Below are 19583 nucleotides of genomic sequence, written 5' to 3'. Positions count from 1 at the left end.
ACTAGTGTCATTAAAGTTGTGAGGCATTGAGAAGAGAGAGGAGAAGCACAGTCCTGCGTAGAGGGGAAAAGATCAATGAACAGGTGACAGTTTGTCCTTAGGAGCATGCCAGTTCCATCCATTGTAATCCGAGGGTCAACAGAGTAAATGGATGCTGGAGGGTTGGTAGATCTGTGGTGAGCAGATTCCCGATTGTCTCTAAAATAACAACCTTATCACTTGAAAGTAAGGAAAGGGAAGGGGATGTTGGAGATTTGGAGAGAGAGGAGGAGGAAAGAATGAGTGTAGAATGAGTGCGTAGGATGACAGCATAAATATACCTGGTGACATTGAATGCTGGCATATCCGTGTATGACATGTACAAGTCTGAAGGCTATATAAGTTAATGAAAGCAGTCTCAAGGTTAACAAGGTAAAAAGTAATGAGAACAATACTTTACTTGAGCTCAATCTTGCTTCTGGGAATTTTCCCAAGGCAGTAATTGAAAAAATGCTTGTCGAATGTTGGTTTGAAGCTTTATTAGTGTCATTGATAAAAGTTTTACTCTACATGTTACACAACCTAAGTGACCATTTATGTAGTAGCCACTGGGAGATCATTGCTCAAGCATGAGGAAGGGAAAGCAATGGGCTCCCTATCACCTACATGCTTCTTTGCAAGTCCTAAGAGCCATTCCTGGCCTGGCTCCCGTGGATCTCTCTAGCCTCATGTCCTACTGGTGCCAGCTTGTACTTTGTGCCCTAGAAACACTGAATGGCTTCTAGTTGGCTCCATGGAAGGCATTTGGTTCATTCCTAGCATCACTTAAAGAACTGTGCTCCTATGTATTCAGTACTGGTGCTGTATTCTTATAAAAAGATAAATCCAAGAGACAAAGAGTACGGATTGTCGTTCTTGTAGCATCTGAGTTCTACGTAATCTAAACTAAATGTTCTTTTCTCTATTCACCCCAGGCCAACCAGCTGGGCTCAGAACAGTGATGTTTTCAGGTCTCAGAGATGTCTGCTCCTCATTCTGATAACTCATTTAAGGCAGGTTATCAAACAAGAAGGGCAACTCTTGCAGGAGGCTTGTGGCAAGAAGAATGCCAGGGATTTGTGTCTTGAGCAAGAAGAATATCCCAACTTCCTCCAGAGGCAATACAGTGCAGTTGTGAAATCACAGACTGACGCTGGGCTGCCTGGGTTTGCATCCCAGCTCTGCCACCCACGCGTAGAACTGTGAGCAAGTTACTTACCCTTTCTGTACCGCAGTGTCCTCCTTGTTAGAATGGGGATAATAGCAGTGTAAACTTCATAGAGTTATGAAAATTAAATGAGTTTATCTATAAAAAATACTTAGAATTGCTCCTTCCCTGTTTCCCCAAAAATAAGACCTAGCCGGACAATCAGCTTTAATGTGTCTTTTGAAGCAAATATTAATATAAGACCCGGTATTATATTATATTATATTATATTATATTATATTATATTATATTATATTATATTATATTATATTATACCCAGTCTTATATTATAGTAAAATAAGAATGGGTCTTATATTAATTTTTGTTCCAAAAGATGCATTAGAGGTGATTGTCTGGCTAGGACTTTTTTGGGGGGAAACTCGTTAGCTATTTCAGTTGTACTGGTGGGATTTTAATTTATAAAGGGGACTAAATGATGACATGGAGAGGATAATACCATTGAAAGATTTGTATTACTTCCATTTTCTGAGAGGAGAGGGGTGCACCACACCATGCAGGGCCACATGGGGAGGGCACCACTGTTGCTCAAGAAGCAGGAGGGAGTGAGAGGGGAAGACTGACCCAGAGCTTTTATTGTTTTCCATGCGAAAGGTAAGGCAGGGCAGGGGAAAGTGCTGAGGATTGGCTAGTTCGAATAGTTCTGGTGGGCTCTAGGCTACTGCGGTGGTCTCTAGTTGTCTAGTACTTGGCCCTGGATGATTTAAGGCAGGGGAAATACGTCTTGGTGTGGGAGAGTTAGATAAAGGAGGTGGTTTGGGGTATGAACTTGGGATTGGTTGATTTGTGTAAGAAATGCATGTTTTCAGGCAAATTGTTTACTATCCCTGGGAATCAACTAGTCCTGGGAGGGGCAGTCTCTCCTCAGCTAGCTAGAACCCCTCAATTTTCTAAAAACATTATAAAGTGTTAAAAATATAATTAATACACTAGTCCATGGAAAGTGCTATATAAATGTTAGCTATTCTTCTGCAGGAAATGCTGAGCCTTGTTAGAAGTCAAAGACAAAAAGAGTTCAAATGGGGCTCAGTGTGAAGGTGTGAGTTGCTTTTGCTTTACAGATGGCAGAGAACTTCAGGAAGCTTAGAAAAACTCCTGCTGAGAATTTTTCTGTTGGCTTGGGTCTCCCCTGGTTCTGGAAAGCTCACTTCAATTCCAGTTCCCGACAAATCCTGTTGACTTAGTGAACAATGTCTTGAGTTAAGGCGTACCTCTGTGTCAGCTCACCTTTTAGTTTTCTTTTTTTTTTTTTTAAAGATTTTATTGGGGAAGGGGAATGGGACTTTATTGGGGAACATTGTGTACTTCCAGGACTTTTTTCCAAGTCAAGTTGTTGTCCTTTCAATCTTAGTTGTGGAGGGTGCTGTTCAGCTTCAAGTTGTTGTCCTTTCAGTCTTAGTTGTGGAGGGTGCAGCTCAGCTCCAGGTCCAGTTGCCGTTGCTAGTTGCAGGGGGCGCTGCCCACCATCCCTTGCGGGAGTCCAACCGGCAACCTTGGGGTTGAGAGGATGCGCTCCAACCAACTGAGCCATCTGGGAGCTCAGCGGCAGCTCAGCTCAAGGTGCTGTGTTCAATCTTAGTTGCAGTGGGCGCTGCCCACCATCCCTTGCGGGACTGGAGGAATTGAACTGGCAACCTTGTGGTTGAGAGCCCACTGGCTCATGTGGGAATCGAACAGGCAGCCTTCAGAGTTAGGAGCATGGAGCTCTAACCGTCTGAGCCACTGGGCCGGCCCACCTTTTAGTTTTCATGGAAACCAACCGAGGATGTGCTTGACCATATTTTTGCTTTGACCTGGTACCAAAGCCTTTCTGACAGAAATCAGCAATGAGACAACCATCCACTCGTATCGCCAACCCAGACTAACCCAATAAATGAAGGTATAGAGGTGGGTGTGAGCAAAACATGTTAGTAGCATACAGCATCTGGAAGACGTGGTGAGAAGTTGTAGAAATATAATCCTGAGGTATTGGTTATATAAGTTCTTCTTGATACCCTCTGAAAATGGCCCTCAAACTTGATCAACAGCTCATTTTGTCTTCCCCAGCTCTTAGGGCCTAACTTGCCTTCTAAGGTGATGCTGCTTTGCAAATGAAAGCTCTTACTAGGTTGCCCTTGACCTCACGAACAAGACATTTCATAAGCATTTGAACAACTAGTAGAAGTGGAATGGGATGAATACATTGGTTTGATAATCCTTTCAAAAAAAATACCTGCAGGACTTTATGGCAACTGATTAGATACAGGGAATATCTAAATTAGATATAAGGAATATTTATAGCTATATATAGATATAGGGGCAGGGGACTGAAATCTAATGACCGTGGGAAATGGTTACCGCTAAGAAATGAAGTTGAAAGAAAGTTGATGTAGAGAGTGAGTGAGTCTGTATCCAGACATATTGTATTTGAGCTGATGTGATGTCCAAGTAGATATGCCTTATAGGCAAGAGGGGGCATGAGCCTGGATGAGAACATAGCAGTATATAAATAGGAATGGTTGTGAAACCAATGAGCAAGGCCTAGGGTAGGCTAGTATATGACCCTTGAATGTGGTGGGAAGAGAGAAGAAAGTATTGAAGAAAATAGAGACCAGGTGTTCAGGACAAAGTTCACAAAATGTACAGCAGGCGGTTGTGTCTAATGCAGTGTAGAGGCTACCTGAACAAAGAAATGCTAACCATTGGATGTTGCAACACAGGAGTCCTTGGCAAAAAGAGTATGAGTGGTGAAGTAAGGAAGCCACATTTCAACAATTAAAGAAACATTTTATCTGGGTTAGATAGAAGTGACTTTTAGAAGTCAGTTCTCATTGTGTAAGAAGTTTCACAATGAAGAGATGGGCTAAACGTACAGAAGGTACTCAATATATCCTTTCTGCTTGAAAAGTGTTAGATTTGATTTGATTTGATTCACAGATATTCTCTTTTGGAAAAGAAATTCCATACTGGTGTGAAGTTCTTCAATTGTACTTCAAGATTAATGCTAATATAGTTGCGAAATGTGTGAAGTAATTTTAGAGACTATTTTTATTGAACGATATTACTTAGCACTCTGTTACTAAGCAAAATAAGAAGAATCCATCTGCCACCTTGCTAACATTTATCCTTTACAACAAAAGTATCACACGATGCATCTGAAAAGGATAAAAAGAATATTATGTTGTGTTACACTTATGTGTATATTACTATGCTTCATGAAGATAATATAAAAAAATACAGACTTTCACAAAGTTAGAAATTTTCTGCTATGATTTCAACTGCCACCCTCTGAATAGCAACTTGATAGAATTTCATAGTACAAATAAATAAAAATAATAGTATGTGTGTAATTCTCAATATTCATGTTATAATGTTGTATTATGATCACATGTGAGGTATGTCACAAGTAATCTATTAATAAAAGTTAAAGAACCAATTTTTTAAATACTGACTCCTTAGCTTAAAGGAGCCTTAATTTTTTTTTTTTATTATTAGATTTTATTGGGGAAGTGGAATAGGACTTTATTGGGGAACAGTGTGTGCTTTCAGGACTTTTTTCCAAGTCAAGTTGTTAACCGTTTTCCAAGTCAAGTTGTTGTCCTTTCAATCTTAGTTGTGGAGGGTGCCGTTCAGCTTCAAGTTGTTGTTCTTTCAGTCTTAGTTGTAGAAGGCGCAGCTCAGCCCCAGGTCCAGTTGCTGTTTTCTAGTTGCACGGGTCGCAGCCCACCATCCCTTGCGGGAGTCGAACCGGCAACCTTGTGGTTGAGAGCCCACTGACCCATGTGGGAATCGAACCGGCAGACTTTGGAGTTAGGAGCATGGAGCTCTAACTGCCTGAGCCACCGGGCCGGCCCCAAGAACCAATTTTTAATCATAGCTGACTTCTTTGCAGAAATCAACAAACTCTGAGAATGAATGAAAAAATGCCCCATTCTCCCATCCTTCAATTCTGAGGCCCATTTTGTATGAGTCTTTAGAGGGTCTTGGTAGGGACTGAACCCCAGTGGGCCACACAGTAACTAGCTTAATAACATGTTCTGTATCCGCAATTTCTCTTTATCTGTCGCATTCTCTTTATTCCCTCACGCCTGCTTCCTGATATTACCGAACTCCCACACCCAAGTCCTTCTTTCAGATATTGTTTTGTGAGAAATTTAAACTAAAACAGTTGTTAACGAAATTAACTTCACACACGTTACGTGTGATACGATATAAACATGTTTGGGGACCGAGTTATAGGGCTTGTGTTAGAAGATGGACTCTGCCGTGAAGCCCTGACACGAGCTTTCATCCGGGCCGCTTCAAGGACACTGACTCCTCCAGGCCTTCTTACCACCTACAGCAGCTACCAGTAATGTGACATTTAAAAAATTTTTTTCTGTGTCAAACTAAATCTTACATCAAGGTGAGTGATAAATCCAATATCAGTCATCCTTCATGGCTCCCTTCTCTTTCGTTGGGTTTTACCAGGATTCCAGAGCTTATTCAGCTCCAGGATAAACTGGGGAGAGACCTCTGGCCTTCAGTGTGTTGTAATCTCTACTGAATATATGCTTAAGGTCCAGGCTTATTTAGCCCCTGAGTTTTACCACAAGACCGTATCTCATTAGACCACATGAGACAGAACGTGGATGGTTCATTTGTGCCTTCTCAGCCACAGAGACCTTTGCCACAGATCACCAAACGCTGGTGCTCAGAACTTGGCCCTGACTTTCTGCAGCCACCTATGTACCTTCCCAGCATACTGCATCCGAGAGGTTCTATTTCTACCGTTACGAGAAACCCACTACTTCCCCACTTCTCTACTGGCCTTCTCCCACTTTTTCCTAATCTTCTCCAGGGAGCAAGCTTTTTACTCCCCCCATTCATGAAAAATACCCAGGCTTCTTTTTCCCACTATTTTCTTCAATAACAGGCTTAACAGCATATGAAGAAGCTCTAGATATTTTAAACTGAGAACACAACCTTAACATCATAAAATAATATTTTCTGGGAATAAGATGTTCCCACAAAGATCAGTTACAAGTAACGTGTTTCCCCGAAAATAAGACCTAGCCGGACCATCAGCTCTAATGCGTCTTTTGGAGCAAAACTTAATATAAGACCCAGTCTTACATTAAAATAAGACCGGGTATAATATAATATAATATAATATAATATAATATAATATAATATAATACTGGATCTTATATTAATTTTTGCTCCAAAAGGTGCATTAGAGCTGATGGTCTGGCTTGGTCTTATTTTCGGGGAAATACGGTATACCCTCTTCATTTACTTGGATATGCAGTCATGCACTGCATAATGACATTTCGGTTAACCAAGAACCACATATATGACAGTGGTCCCATAAGACCATAATGGAGCTGGAAAATTCCTATCCCCTAGTGATGTCATGGCTGTTGTAACTTTGTAACGCAACACATTACTCACGTGTTTGAGGTGATGCTGCTATGAACACACCTAGTGTGCTGCCAGTCTTCTCGTCCTGTATAAAAGAATAGCACGTACAGTTCTGTACAGTACGTAATACCTGGTAAGGATAATAAAAGATTATGTTACTCATGGTTACCACATCTCTTGATTACATCATTTTCTCTCGTGCTTGATTTAATCTCTTATTGTTTTGTACATCATGGCCCCTAAGTGTACAAAACTCACTACTACTATTGCCAGTAAGAGGCCCAGTCAAGCGACTGACCTGGAAACAAAATTAAAAGTGATTCAGGACTATGAAGGCGGACAACCAGTGACGGTTATTGCTTGCCAGTCAGGCATGTCCCACTCCACCATAGCTATGATTTTGAAGAACAAGAACAAAGTGATGGGGGCTGTTAAAGGATCTGCTTCATTGAAGGTACCATATAAAATAACAAGACTAACAAAAATTCAAGAAGGGCCCATATCAGACATGGAGAAACTTGCAATGACCTGAATTGAAGACCAAACACAGAGGTGTATCGCTTTCAGCACCATGACGATCATGGCCAAAGCAAAAAGTTTGCAATGTTGAAAGAAAAGGTTAAACCTGATTATGATGTTGAATTTCCTGCTAGCTCTGGGTGGTCTAAAGGATTCAAAAACCATTACTCATTTGCTCATCAATCATAATGGGAAAGTGAACTGCAAGTTTGCTAGTACTAATGTAAGGCAGCTGAAGAATTTTTGGAAACTGTGGAAGAAAATTACTTGCCAGAGCAAATATTCAATATAGATAAAACCTTCCTATTCTGGAAACAGATGCCTGAAAGGACTTTCATCTGTACGGACGCCAAGTCAATGCCAGGTTTCAAAGCTTTTAAGGAGAAGATAGCAGTCTTACTTGAGGACAGTGTTGCAGGTTACAAATGGAAGCCCCCTGTGATCTGGCCCTGAGAACCCTAGGGCCTTCATGCATTTCAATAAGCACACACTGCTAGTGTATTATGTATGGAGCAGTAACAAGTCATGGCTGACCAGCTCCTCTTCCAAGATCTCCTGAATTGCTGTGCTAGCAAAATGGAGAAGCACTGTTTGGAGAATAACATACCTTTCAAGATTTTGCTTATTGTTAATAATGCTCCCAGGTGTCCACCTTTAATTAGTGATCTTCATCCAAATATCAATGCGGTGTTTCTCCCTCCAGATACCACCTCTTTGATCCAACCATGGATCGAGGAGTTTTAGCAGCTTTTAAGGCCTAAGTGTACAGTGTTTATAAAGTTTGCAATAATGCACAGTAGTGTCCTAGGCCTTCAAAGTCACTTACCACTAAAAAGAATGAAGTCTTACCATTTGTGACAACATGGATGAAACTGGAAGGTATTACGCTAAGTGAAATAAGTCAGACTGAGAAAGACAAATACCATACGACCTCACTTATATGTGGAATCTAAAGAACAAAATAAATGAAAAAACAAAACAGAAATAGGCTCATAGATACAGAGAACAGATTGACGTTTGCCAGAGGGGTGGGGGTTGGGAATGTGGGTGAAAAAGGTGAAAGGATTAAGAAGTACAAATGGGTAGTTACGAAATAGTCACGGGGCTGTAAAGTACAGCATAGAGAATATAATCAATAATGTTGTAACAACTATGTATAGTGCCAGTTGGGTATTAGACTAATTGGGGTGATCACTGCATAAATTATATAAATGTCTAACCACTCTGCTGTACACCTGAAACTAACATAAAGTAATATTGAATGTCAACTGTAACTGAAAAATAATAATTAAAAAAAAGGAGACATCAAAAAAAAAATCACTCACCACTCACTACTCACCCAGAGCAACTTCCAGTCCTGGAAGCTCCATTCGTAGTAAGTCAGGTGTATCATTTTTTATCTTTTCTATCATATTTTTACTGTACCTTTTCTATATTTACCATGTTTCCTCGAAAATAAGACCTAGCCTGTCCATCAGCCCTAATGCGTCCTTTGGAGCAAAAATTAATATTAGACCCGGTATTATATTATATGACATGATATGACATGATATGACATGCTATGACATGATATGACATGATATGATATGATATGATATGATATGATATGATATGATATATTAGACCAGATCTTATATTAAAAAAAACTGGGTCTTACATTAATTTTTGCTCCAAAAGATGCATTAGAGTTGATGGTCCGGCTAGGCCTTATTTTCGGTGAAACATAGTAGAAACACAAATACTTACCATTATATTACAACTGCTTACAGTATTCAGCACAGTAACATGCTGTGCAGGCTTGTAGCCCAGGCACAATAGGCTGTGCCATGCAGGCCAGGTGTGTAGTAGGCTACGCCATCTAGGTTTGTGTCAGTGCTCTCTGTGATGCTCGCACAACCATGAAATTGCCTAATGACGCATGTCTCAGAATGTGTCCCCATCGTTAAGCCATGCATGACTATAAAATAAAGTCATATTTCTTTTACTGTTCAAATGATTATAACCTCAATCCTATTCTCAGCTTAGCCGAAAATACAATTTTGCCTCTTGGATCTCCTACCCCAAGAATCCTCAATGACATTCCTCAATGTCAATTTTGTTGATGTTTTTACAGGACCAACTTTTGGTTCTGTTGATTTTTTCTTCTTCTTTTTCTGTTGATTTTTTTCCCAACTGTTTTTCTACTCTGTATTTCACTTATCTCCACTTTGGTCTGTATTATTCTCTTCCTTCTAGCTTTGGTTTAGCTTCCTGGAAGGTACAACATTAGTTATTCCTCAGATAATAAGACTCTGACATGGGTATTCTGGATCAGTGCCCCTTGTCACTCCTAAGAGAGCTTGAGGATTCGAAGGCGTCATTGCCTTCCAAAGTAGGCCTTGACTTCCTGGACTGTAGCTCTTGACAGACAGGCTTTCCCATTGCTTATACACACACCACTCACTAGGATCACCAGCTGCTTCTTCTGCAAACTGAAACAGTGCAGAGGCTAGTATCTGCTACCCCATAAACCTTTCTCACTCTCATTGCAGGGCAGAAGCCAGAACACTGCCTTCTCTGTTACTGATGGTCATAGGCATTTTTAATCCCGGGGGGACCCAATGCCTGCCACTGGAAACTGTTCAAAAACCACTGGTTCAATAACTCTGAATATCAAAGGATCTGGAACGTGTCCCTCTTAGAGGCACCAATGCTCCTTATATAAATTTTCTTTCCCCTCTATAGTAAATTTCGGATTCTGCATGTCACACACATACATAGAAATGTGACTGAAAGGAGTTTCACAAAAATATTAATGGTTTGGGTGGCTTTTATTCATTTTTTTACTTTTATATATTGCTGAATTTTTAAAGTGATGAGCATATATAATGTAATCAGAAGCACTTATAATTAGCTAGCACTTATTAACCACTTACTAAGCACAAACACTACATCTAATCCTTCACAGGACCTCTGTGAGATAGGTACTATTACTTCCCCATTTTACCAATGAAGAAACTGAGGCAGAGAGAGGTCAAGTAACTTGCCCAGATCAAACAGTTGGAAGTGGCAGAACCAGGATACAAACCTTGGCAGTCTGATTTTACCTTTTATGTATACTGTATAAAGAACTTTTTATTGGGGTGGGAGGAGGAAACCCAAAGATAAATGTAAATTATGTGCTCAATATATTAATGTTAAATTGTCTGTGAGTTACTAAAAGATGAACATTCTGATTGGGCCAAAGGTCTATTTCAGGATCTTGCTACATGTCATCACTGATAAAAATCTTTAAAGTTTTTAAGTGCTACTGCAGCATATTCTCATGCATGACCAAATGTTCTTGCTTTTCAAATGTGTTGGTTTGCTCAGCAATACTTATTCCAGAAATTATGCTCTTATATTATTGTGAATCTAGAAACTTTAGTAACGTGTTAGAAAAAGGCCAGGGGAAAAGCTACAAATGATCACTGATCAGACACTGCAAAACGATAGCTCTACAAATAACATTCTATAACTTAAAGCAAGTTGTAGTCTTACTGAGATGCACTAGCCAGCCAGGCAGTCTTTAGAAATTATTTTTCAAGTTAAGAAAACATGTATGATTATACAGTCAATCATATCTGAAAGCTAACGTAAGTGGCCAGGAAGGTGAGCTGAACAAGGTTAGGTTACTGGATATGGGTGGAGCTAACAAAGGTAAGACATTTAGGTGACTTCCCGATTCTTGACTTAAGTGATCAAGTGTATACTGATGCCTCAACTGGGATTAAAAACACAAACGCAGAGGAGTGGCGCAGGTTGTGGAGGACATAATGAACTTGATGTTAGGCACTGATTTACGAGGTATGTGGAGAATGTCTAGGTGGGGCTGCCTGATCGGTAGAGTGTTGGAGATACAGGTCTGGGACTTGCTATTGTTTGGTGGCAGTTCAGGTGTGGGAGTAGTTAGCATACGAGTGTATGCTTCAAGCTGTGGAACTCTAGACAAGTTACTCAGTCTCTCTGAGTCTTAGGGTCCTCAAGTACAAAGCAAGGAGGATAATACCCCTTGTCACAGACAAATTAGGAGGATTGCATCATCTCCTGCATGTAGCGGGCCTGGTATAGGGGCCAGCACTGTGCAATGACTGAGTGAATGAGTGACAGAGATGAATCACTGACGGATGGTGACGGGTCTAGGTAGCTAGGGGACTTACAGGCAGTATTGTCAGGCAGAGAGAGTGAGCAGCTCTGAATAAAGGCAAGTGGGCTTCTGTGTCACTATAACGTCACTTGGACTGGATTGTATATATCTGTTTTCTGTATATAATCGCTCCTCTGGAAGTATACTGAGACCTAGCAGAGAATTAGTGACAGTGAGGAAGTGACATAAGTGTCCTAGAACTTCAAAGGAGTATATTCTGGAGAAATTACTATACAACGAAAGATGCTGTGATGATACAATAATTTAGCTATATAGTAGAACTTGTTTTTGTAAGAATTTTAAATCTCATGAGTATTTTTCTACTACAAATGGCATCACTAGCCTATAAAACACAGAGTGTCAGAGTACGATGAGCAGAAGGTTTGAAGTCAGAAGGTCTTGGATTGAATTCTGGATCTATCATTTACTGGCCCCGAATCCTATACCCCACGTGTAGGTAGTGGCAGCGTTCCCATTTACCCAGCAGTTCAAACTTGGAGTCATCTTCTCCTCCTCGCTTTCCCTGAAATGCCCTAATCCTGCTGCTACTGCAGTTCTGACAAGTCTGACTCCTAGTATCTCTTAGTCCTGCCTCTGTGTCCTCATCCTCATTGCGCCTTGGTTGACACTGTCCTGATGACTCCAACAGCCCCCAACTAATTCACCTCTTTCAGTGTAGCTTCCACATTCGTTCCAAAGTTATCTTCCTGAAACATTACTGACTGTGTAAGCAGTGGCACCCCACAGAGATTTTAAAAATCCAACTTCTTTAGAATGGCATAGAAGCCCTTTACAATCTGGTTGCAACTTTCTTTCCCAGGTTCAATCCCATGACTTCTCAACATGTACTGGTGCTCTAGTCAGTGGAATTTTCACCATTCTCTGGCTGCCTCCATCGTCTGTGCTCCCATATTTTTGCATATGATGTGTTGGTTTTCGGGTTTTTTTGTTTGTTTGTTTATTTGTGTTTTTCTGCCTGGTAACATCTTCCCTCTCCACCCCATACAGCAAATTTGTTTTCACTTTTTGAGAGCCAACTCATTGCTCTTAGGAAGTATTTCCCAACTCTCCCTATCACAGGTGGCGGCTTCCTCTGTGCTATAGTTATTTTACATATTTATAACGAACAGTGAGGTTCTCAAACTTATTTCTCCTTATATTCCTAGAACTTGGCCACGGTCATGGTACATATTAGAAGGTATTCAATTTTAAAGCGCTTTCTAAAAAAAGCAATCTTAGGCAAATCTCTGCCTTTCTGAGCATCAGTTTCCTTATCTATAAAGTGAGAATACTGATACCTACCTAGTAGAGCTGTTAGAAATCAAACCAAACAATTTGCATAAAAGCACTTTGTAAGCCATACATTTTTGTAACACTTAACTTTTGATTCTAAAGTGGTCTGTCTCCAAGTATCCATTCTTCATGCATCAGTCTAACACCTGGAAAATAATAGACTCTTAATAATGCTTATTGAATTACATCGAATTCGAACACATTCTGCATTACCCAGGCTGGTCACTGTGACGAACGGAAAGGATCAGGGGCATCTGAATGAACAAGATGTCAAATTAGCCCTTTTGTTTGTTCCCAGCCACTCCCGCCCTCAGCGGCCCCTCGTCTCTCCACTAGAAGGCAGTATCACTCAAGTGCAGTAACAAGAATCTACACCAGGGGGCACCCCTGCGTTTTCCAAATGAAGTCTGCAAAAAAATGTTCAACAATTTGAATGCTTGGGAGTTCTCAAGTAGTGTTTGCTTTCTTTTGAAACAAGGCAATAGAGAAAACACAAAACAAGTCACAAGCCTGGAAATAACACCTTTCATTTCTATCAAACCACTGTCTAAGAGTGTCTTAGTTTTTCTTAGTCTGTTAAAAAGCTGGCAGGGGGAATTATTAATCCCTTTTTACTTAAGGGAGATAGAAACTGTAAGACAATTTATCACTCAACTGACTCCAATACATTGTTTATTATCAAGAGGTTTGAGCCCAGGTTTAGCTAAATAGAAGACAAACATTTAATTACTATGTTCCCAAGAAAATGCAGCAAATAGAGGAGGGGGGACCTAAATAAGTGAAAGTACATTTGATGCTTTTCTTCCTAGGGAATCAGACACAAGTTATAACGCAAAAAGCCCAAGATGAGGAGTCAAGGATTGGTTCTAATGCTAGATAAAGCTCTAACTTCTGCTACTTGTGCGATCACTCACCTTTAGATCTCAACTTTTTCCACCCTTAAATGAGGTTTTGGGGTGATGCTCTTTTTAAAAATGCAATATTATTTGCATATACAATTCACCATTTCTAAGTATAATTTGATGAGTTCTGAAAATGTGTATAGTACTGCAACCATCACCATCATTATGATGTAGAACATTTCATTTCCGTCACTATAAGAGTTCCTTCCTACTCCTTTGTAGACAATCTCCTTCCCTTATCCTTGGCCCTTGGAAAACACAGACCTGATTTTTTTTTTTCAATCTAGTTGTGAAGGGTGCAGCTCACTGGCCCTTGTAGGAATCAAACCAGCGACCTTGGTGTTATGAGCACTGCGCTCTAACCACTGAGATAACCAGCTGCATAGAGCTGCTTTTTATCACTACAGTTTTGCCTTCTCAAAAATCTTGTCTGTCTTCTTTCATTTAGCATAATGTTTTTGAAATTCATCAACATTAGGCATGTCAGTAATTTGTTTACTTATTGCTAAATAGTATGCCACTGTATGAATGTATCATAATTTTAATCTATTCATTCGTTGATGAACATTTGGTTCCTAAATTTTTTGGTTTTTTTTTAACTTTTATTATTGTCTACGATGAAGACTCATATACAAATCTTTGAGTGAACATATATTTTCATCTCTCTTGGGTGAATACCTAGAAGTGGGATTGCTGGGTTAGATAGAGTCAGTGTACGTTTAATTTTATAAGGAACTATGATTGTTTTCTAAAGTGGCTATACCTCTTCTCATTCCCACTAGTGACGTAGAGAGTACCAGTTGTTTCACAAACTTTTTAACACTTGGTATTATCAGTCTTTTTCTTTTTAACCATTCTAGTGGGTGTGTATAAGTATCTATAGTGACTTTAATTTGCATTTCTGTAATCACTGATGAGGTTGAGCATCTTTCCTTGTATTTATTTGCCCTCTATATATTTTTACTAGTTAAAGAAGATACCATCAAATCTGTTACCTAATTTTTTATTGAGTTGTTTGTCTTATCAGTGAGTATTTTGTGTATTCTGAATAAGTATCACCTGAGTGGCATGAGACAAGGAAAAATACTGGATCTTACAATCTTCTCAAGTAGATGGAATATCATTCAATTCCTTATTCATTTAAATAATATTTATTAAAGGCCTACTGTGTGCCAAGAATTAGTGATATAACTAAGACTAGACAATGTCACTGCCTTCATGAAGATCACTTTCTTATATGGAAGACATATAACAAGGACTCTCACAAATAATAAAATAATTACAGCACATAATTTCAGATCTCTGTAAAGAAAAGGACAATATGCCATAATTGCGAATATCAGAGACAACTACTGTAGATAGTGGTTTTCCAGAAAGGCTTTTGGAAGAGTTAAAATGTGTCAACTCCTGAAGGATAGGGAGAACCACTAGCCTCATCAAAAGCAGGGAAAATAATACTGTATACCTATAATATTGCTTTCTGAAAACCACCCACGACCTTGATGATGACTTACCATGATCAAAATAAATGTATTTTACCCTGTACAGGCCAGCTCTTTCATCACTCAGGTGAAACAGATCAGGGCAGTGTGACACCAAAGTGACTGATGTGTGTACACTTGGATGCCCATGTGGGTAAAGAATACACCTCAGAATCAACGGGTCTCAGCAGATCTTTACCCTGATTACATGTGACCGTGACTAAAAGCCACAGCTCCATTACACAGCCTGCAATCTCGTCATTGCATCCCAAACATATCAAAGTATTGTTGGTACATTTTGCACCTTTTTTTACAGCCCACCTGTCAGCATTAGCCCACAGTCTTGGAAATACATGCCAGTAATGGTCTGCCTTCCCTTCTATACAATTTCATAGACTGCTGCTTTAACAAAATAAACATTTTTTCACTCCTGCGCTCTCCCCAGGTAGGGCAACTCATTTTTGCTCAAACTCCAAGTACTTTCACGTTGCCAAAGCTTTGTTTTTACAGAGGTTCCTTAAATCTAGAATGTCTTCACTACTCACCTTCCTACTGATCTACTATTAATACTTACAGGCTTACATAAATGTGAATTATAATTTCTTCCCAAAACACTTGATGGAATTCATTGCATCCTCATCTATTTCCATTTCACTCTATTTATAATTCAATATACTTATTCAACAAATATTTATAGAACGCCTGCTGAATTTCAGGACTCTTTCAGATGCAAATGAAAGAAACCCAATCCAAGTAGCTTAAACAAAATATCTCACCATGTTTTATCCTCACCTATATTTCCATTTTACTCTATTTATAATTTAATACATCAGTCAACAAATAATTACAGAATGCTGCTAAATGTCAGGACTCTTTTAGATGCAAATGACAGAAACTCAAATCCAAATAGCTTAGTAAATAACTAGCTCACCTACCTAAAAATGTACAAGGAAAAACATGGTGAGATCCAGGCATTCAAACGATGTCATTAGTATTCATCTTTCTTTTGTACCAGCTGATTAGGTTGGTTCCGTAGAAATAGAGCCTGAGATAGGATTCTGATGAAAGTGCTTTACTGATGGACTGCTTTCAGGAAAAGGTGTGCGGGGAAAGCAGAGGAAGAAAATTAAGCAAGAATAAGGTCTCAGCTGGAGACTAGCTTCTGCTTTTCCCCTGGGGAGATTTGGAGCATGAATTAATCACAGATTCTATGCCACCTTGATTCTATGCTTCTTTTTACCCCATTGGCAGTTAGTCAAGGGCTGTGGGATGGGGAAGGGTTGTGCTCAGATCCCCAATGAAGGTGACCTGGGTGGAGCCCCAACAGCGTCCACGTGGCAGCCATAATGGCTGCCAGCAACCCAAGATTCATTTGCAGCTTGGCCAACTCCAGGGGCGAGTCTTCCCCTTAAATCTCTGACTGAAAAGTTGCAGGAAGAACTGATGTGCGCGACTCTTTTGCATTACAGATGGGGTCAGAGCTAAGTAAACCGTATGGAGCTTCAAGGGAAAAAGAGCTCTTTTATCAAAGAAGAGGGAAGAAGGATGAGAAGGTGTCCTACCATGGGCCGGGAACTGCTTGGGCAAAGGATACAATGGTGAACAAAACACACACACATCTCTGCTCCCGTGGGGCCCATCAAACTTGTTTAGTGCAAGACAGACTAACAAGACACTACAATGCAGTGATATTATGCTTTGGTAGAGGAAGTATAGGTTGCTATGCGCACATGACGCAGGAGGGGTCATTTGAGTCTTCTTGGGGCCCATGTTTTGTCCAGCTTCACATCTCCAGTGCCCGGGTAGTACCCTAAGTATTGTAAATGTGGACCCAAAAAGGGAGGAGGAGGGGGCAGGTTATGAAAATAACCTCATAAAGAGATCTGGTCATAAATTCCTAAGTGGGCAGGTCACACCCCAGGCTTATAACTTCTTTAGCGAAAGGTTTTTAATCAAGCCCTGTCCATTATTTTTCTGCATATAGGTTAACACACCTTTGAAATACCAGAAGTAATACGCCTCAAAGGGGGTATTATCCCTCAAGAGAGCACATAATCTTCACTATCCTGTAATCCAGTCTCCGCCTTGCTTTCTCCAATTTTCCTTAATTTCAAATGCATAAAAGAAGCTGCAAGCTTGTTATTCTCTGGAGCATTTGAGATCTTACTCCCTGGCATATGTTGTCAGTTTGGCTCAAATAAACCCTTAGAAAAATTCTCTACAGGTTTGGACGTATCTTATGCTGACAAAGTGCTCAGTAAATGAGCACATGTGGCAGCCTGAAGTGTGGCTTCAGGAGTTTGAGGAAAGAGTAGCCCCTCCTTGGGAGCTGCCTTTTCAGTCAGTGTATGAACTACGCAAGAAAATCACTCATATGGTATATACCATATACATGTACCATATTTTGGTTATCCATTCATCTGTTGATGAATGTTTAGGTTGATTGTACCTTTTGGCTACTGTGAATAATGCTATGAACGTGGGTGTACAAATATCTGTCTGTATCCTGCTTTTAATTCTTTTGGGTATATATCTGGAGTAGAATTGCGGGATCATATGATAATCCTATGTTTAATTTTTTCATTAACCACCATACTGTTTTCCCCAGTGGCTGTGATACAGGAGAGTTAGCATGTCCTTAGGTAGACAGGGAGGTCCCTGGTGGAATAAAGAAAAGACAGCCATATCCTAAAACTTCAGGTTTTGAAATCACTCCTTCGCTTCAGGACACAATGTAACAAGTACTTGAGGTTAATAATAAAATTCCTTTTGGCCTGACAAATGGAGCAGATCTGATAGATAAAGAGTGGGTTACTTTGCTAATGCCTTTAGGACGGGCACGCAGAACAAACCTGGTAGATGAATTTCATTAGAAGGCGCCAGTTCCCTTCTTCAAACAAGTTCCCTTCTTCAAACAGCTCCCCTTGCCCAAGCAGGCAAGGGAAGGTATACAAGTAAGAGCTTTTGCCTCTGTCATGGGGCACCCCCCATTCGGGACACCCCCCACACACACACACATACGCACTCGGGAGCTGCAACCTCTTCTCCTGCCTCTAATAAACTATCCTCTTTTTAAAACTTTTTGCCTCTCCCTGGTCCGTGTGTCCATTCTTCGGCTTCACGAGACACAATCCCAGCCCACACTCAGAAACTGCCGGCAGGGCCAGCCCGGTGGCTCAGGCGGTTGGAGCTCCATGCTCCTAACTCCGAAGGTTGCTGGTTCGAGTCCCACATGGGCCAGTGGGCTCTCAACCACAAGGTTGCCGGTTCAACTCCCGCAAGGGATGGTGGGCTGTGCCCCCTGCAACTAGCAACAGCAACTGGACCTGGAGCTGAGCTGCACCCTCCACAGCTAAGACTGAAAGGACAAAAACTTGAAGCTGAACGGCACCCTCCACAACTAGGATTGAAAAGACAACAACTTGACTTGGAAAAAAAGTCCTGGAAGTACACACTGTTCCCCAATGAAATCCTGTTCCCTTTCTCCAATAAAATCTTTAAAAAAAAAAAAAAAAAAGAAAGAAACTGCCGGCAGATCCAACATCACCTACATCAGCTGCACCATTTTACATTTTCTCTAACAGTGCAAAAGGGTTCCAATTTCTCCACATCCTCATGAACACTTGTTGTCTTCTGTTTTGTTTTGTTTTTGTTTTTAAATAGCTCTCCTGATTGGTGTGAAGTGGTATGTCATTGTGATTTGGGTTTGCATTTCCCCAATGACTATTGATGTTGAACAACTTTTCATGTGTTTATGGACCATTTGTATATCTTCTTTGGACAAGTGTCTATTTAAGTCCTTTGCTCAAATATTAATCAGGTTGTTTTATTGTTGTTGAGTTGTAGGAGTTCTTTATATATTCTAGATACCAATCTCACGTCAGCTATACAATTTGCAAATATTTTTTCCCATTCCGTGGGTTGCCTTTTCACTCTGTAATAGTGTTTTTTGATGCACCAGTTTTTAATTTGATGAAGTCTAACTTACCTATTTTTTTTGTTGTTGTTGCCTGCCTGTGCTTTTGGCAGAAATCATCGCCAAATCCAATGTTATTGAGACAGGTTAGTTAGTATGATTAGTAGGTAGATAGGGAGGTCCCTGATGGAATAAAAAAAAGCAGCCATATCCTGAAATTCCAGGCCCTGGAATGTCTCCTTCACTTCAGGACACAGACATGAGAATACCCTTAAGGTTAATAGATAATCTCAAATCCCTTCTGGCCGGACAAAGGAGCAGATCTGATAGAAGGAATGGGTTGGTTCGTTAATCCCTTCAGGATGAGCAGACAGGACAAACCTGATAGATGGATCCAATTAGAAGTCTCCAGCCCCTTTCCTCAAGCAGGCAGGGAAGGTATAAAAGAAAGAGCTTTTCCGTTCGGAACCCCCTCCCGCTCGGGAGGGAGCTGCAACCTCTTCTCCTGCCTCTAATAAACTATCCTTTTTAAAAAAACTTTTTGCCTCTCCCTGGTCCGTGTTTCCATTCTTCAGCTTCATGAGACACGATCCTGGCCCACACTCAGAAACTGCTGGCAGATCCAACATCACCTACATCATTATGAAGCTTTTCTCCTATGTTTTCTTCTAATAATTTTATA

At 40.4% G+C, this 19583-nt stretch overlaps 1 protein-coding gene across 4 annotated transcripts in view; it reads left to right on the top strand.

Moving 5' to 3' along the window:
• LOC109459728 (uncharacterized) overlaps positions 1-19583 on the top strand; it is a 74184-nt gene that overhangs the window by 51158 nt on the left and 3443 nt on the right. The window lies entirely within an intron of this gene.

Source organism: Rhinolophus sinicus, chromosome 14 (assembly GCF_057876585.1).
Source record: "Rhinolophus sinicus isolate RSI-liver-muscle chromosome 14, RSI-T2T, whole genome shotgun sequence".
Classification (NCBI taxonomy): Eukaryota; Metazoa; Chordata; class Mammalia; order Chiroptera; family Rhinolophidae; genus Rhinolophus; species Rhinolophus sinicus.
Note: the sequence above shows the minus strand (reverse complement) of the source record. Positions and strands in the feature narration are given on the sequence as shown.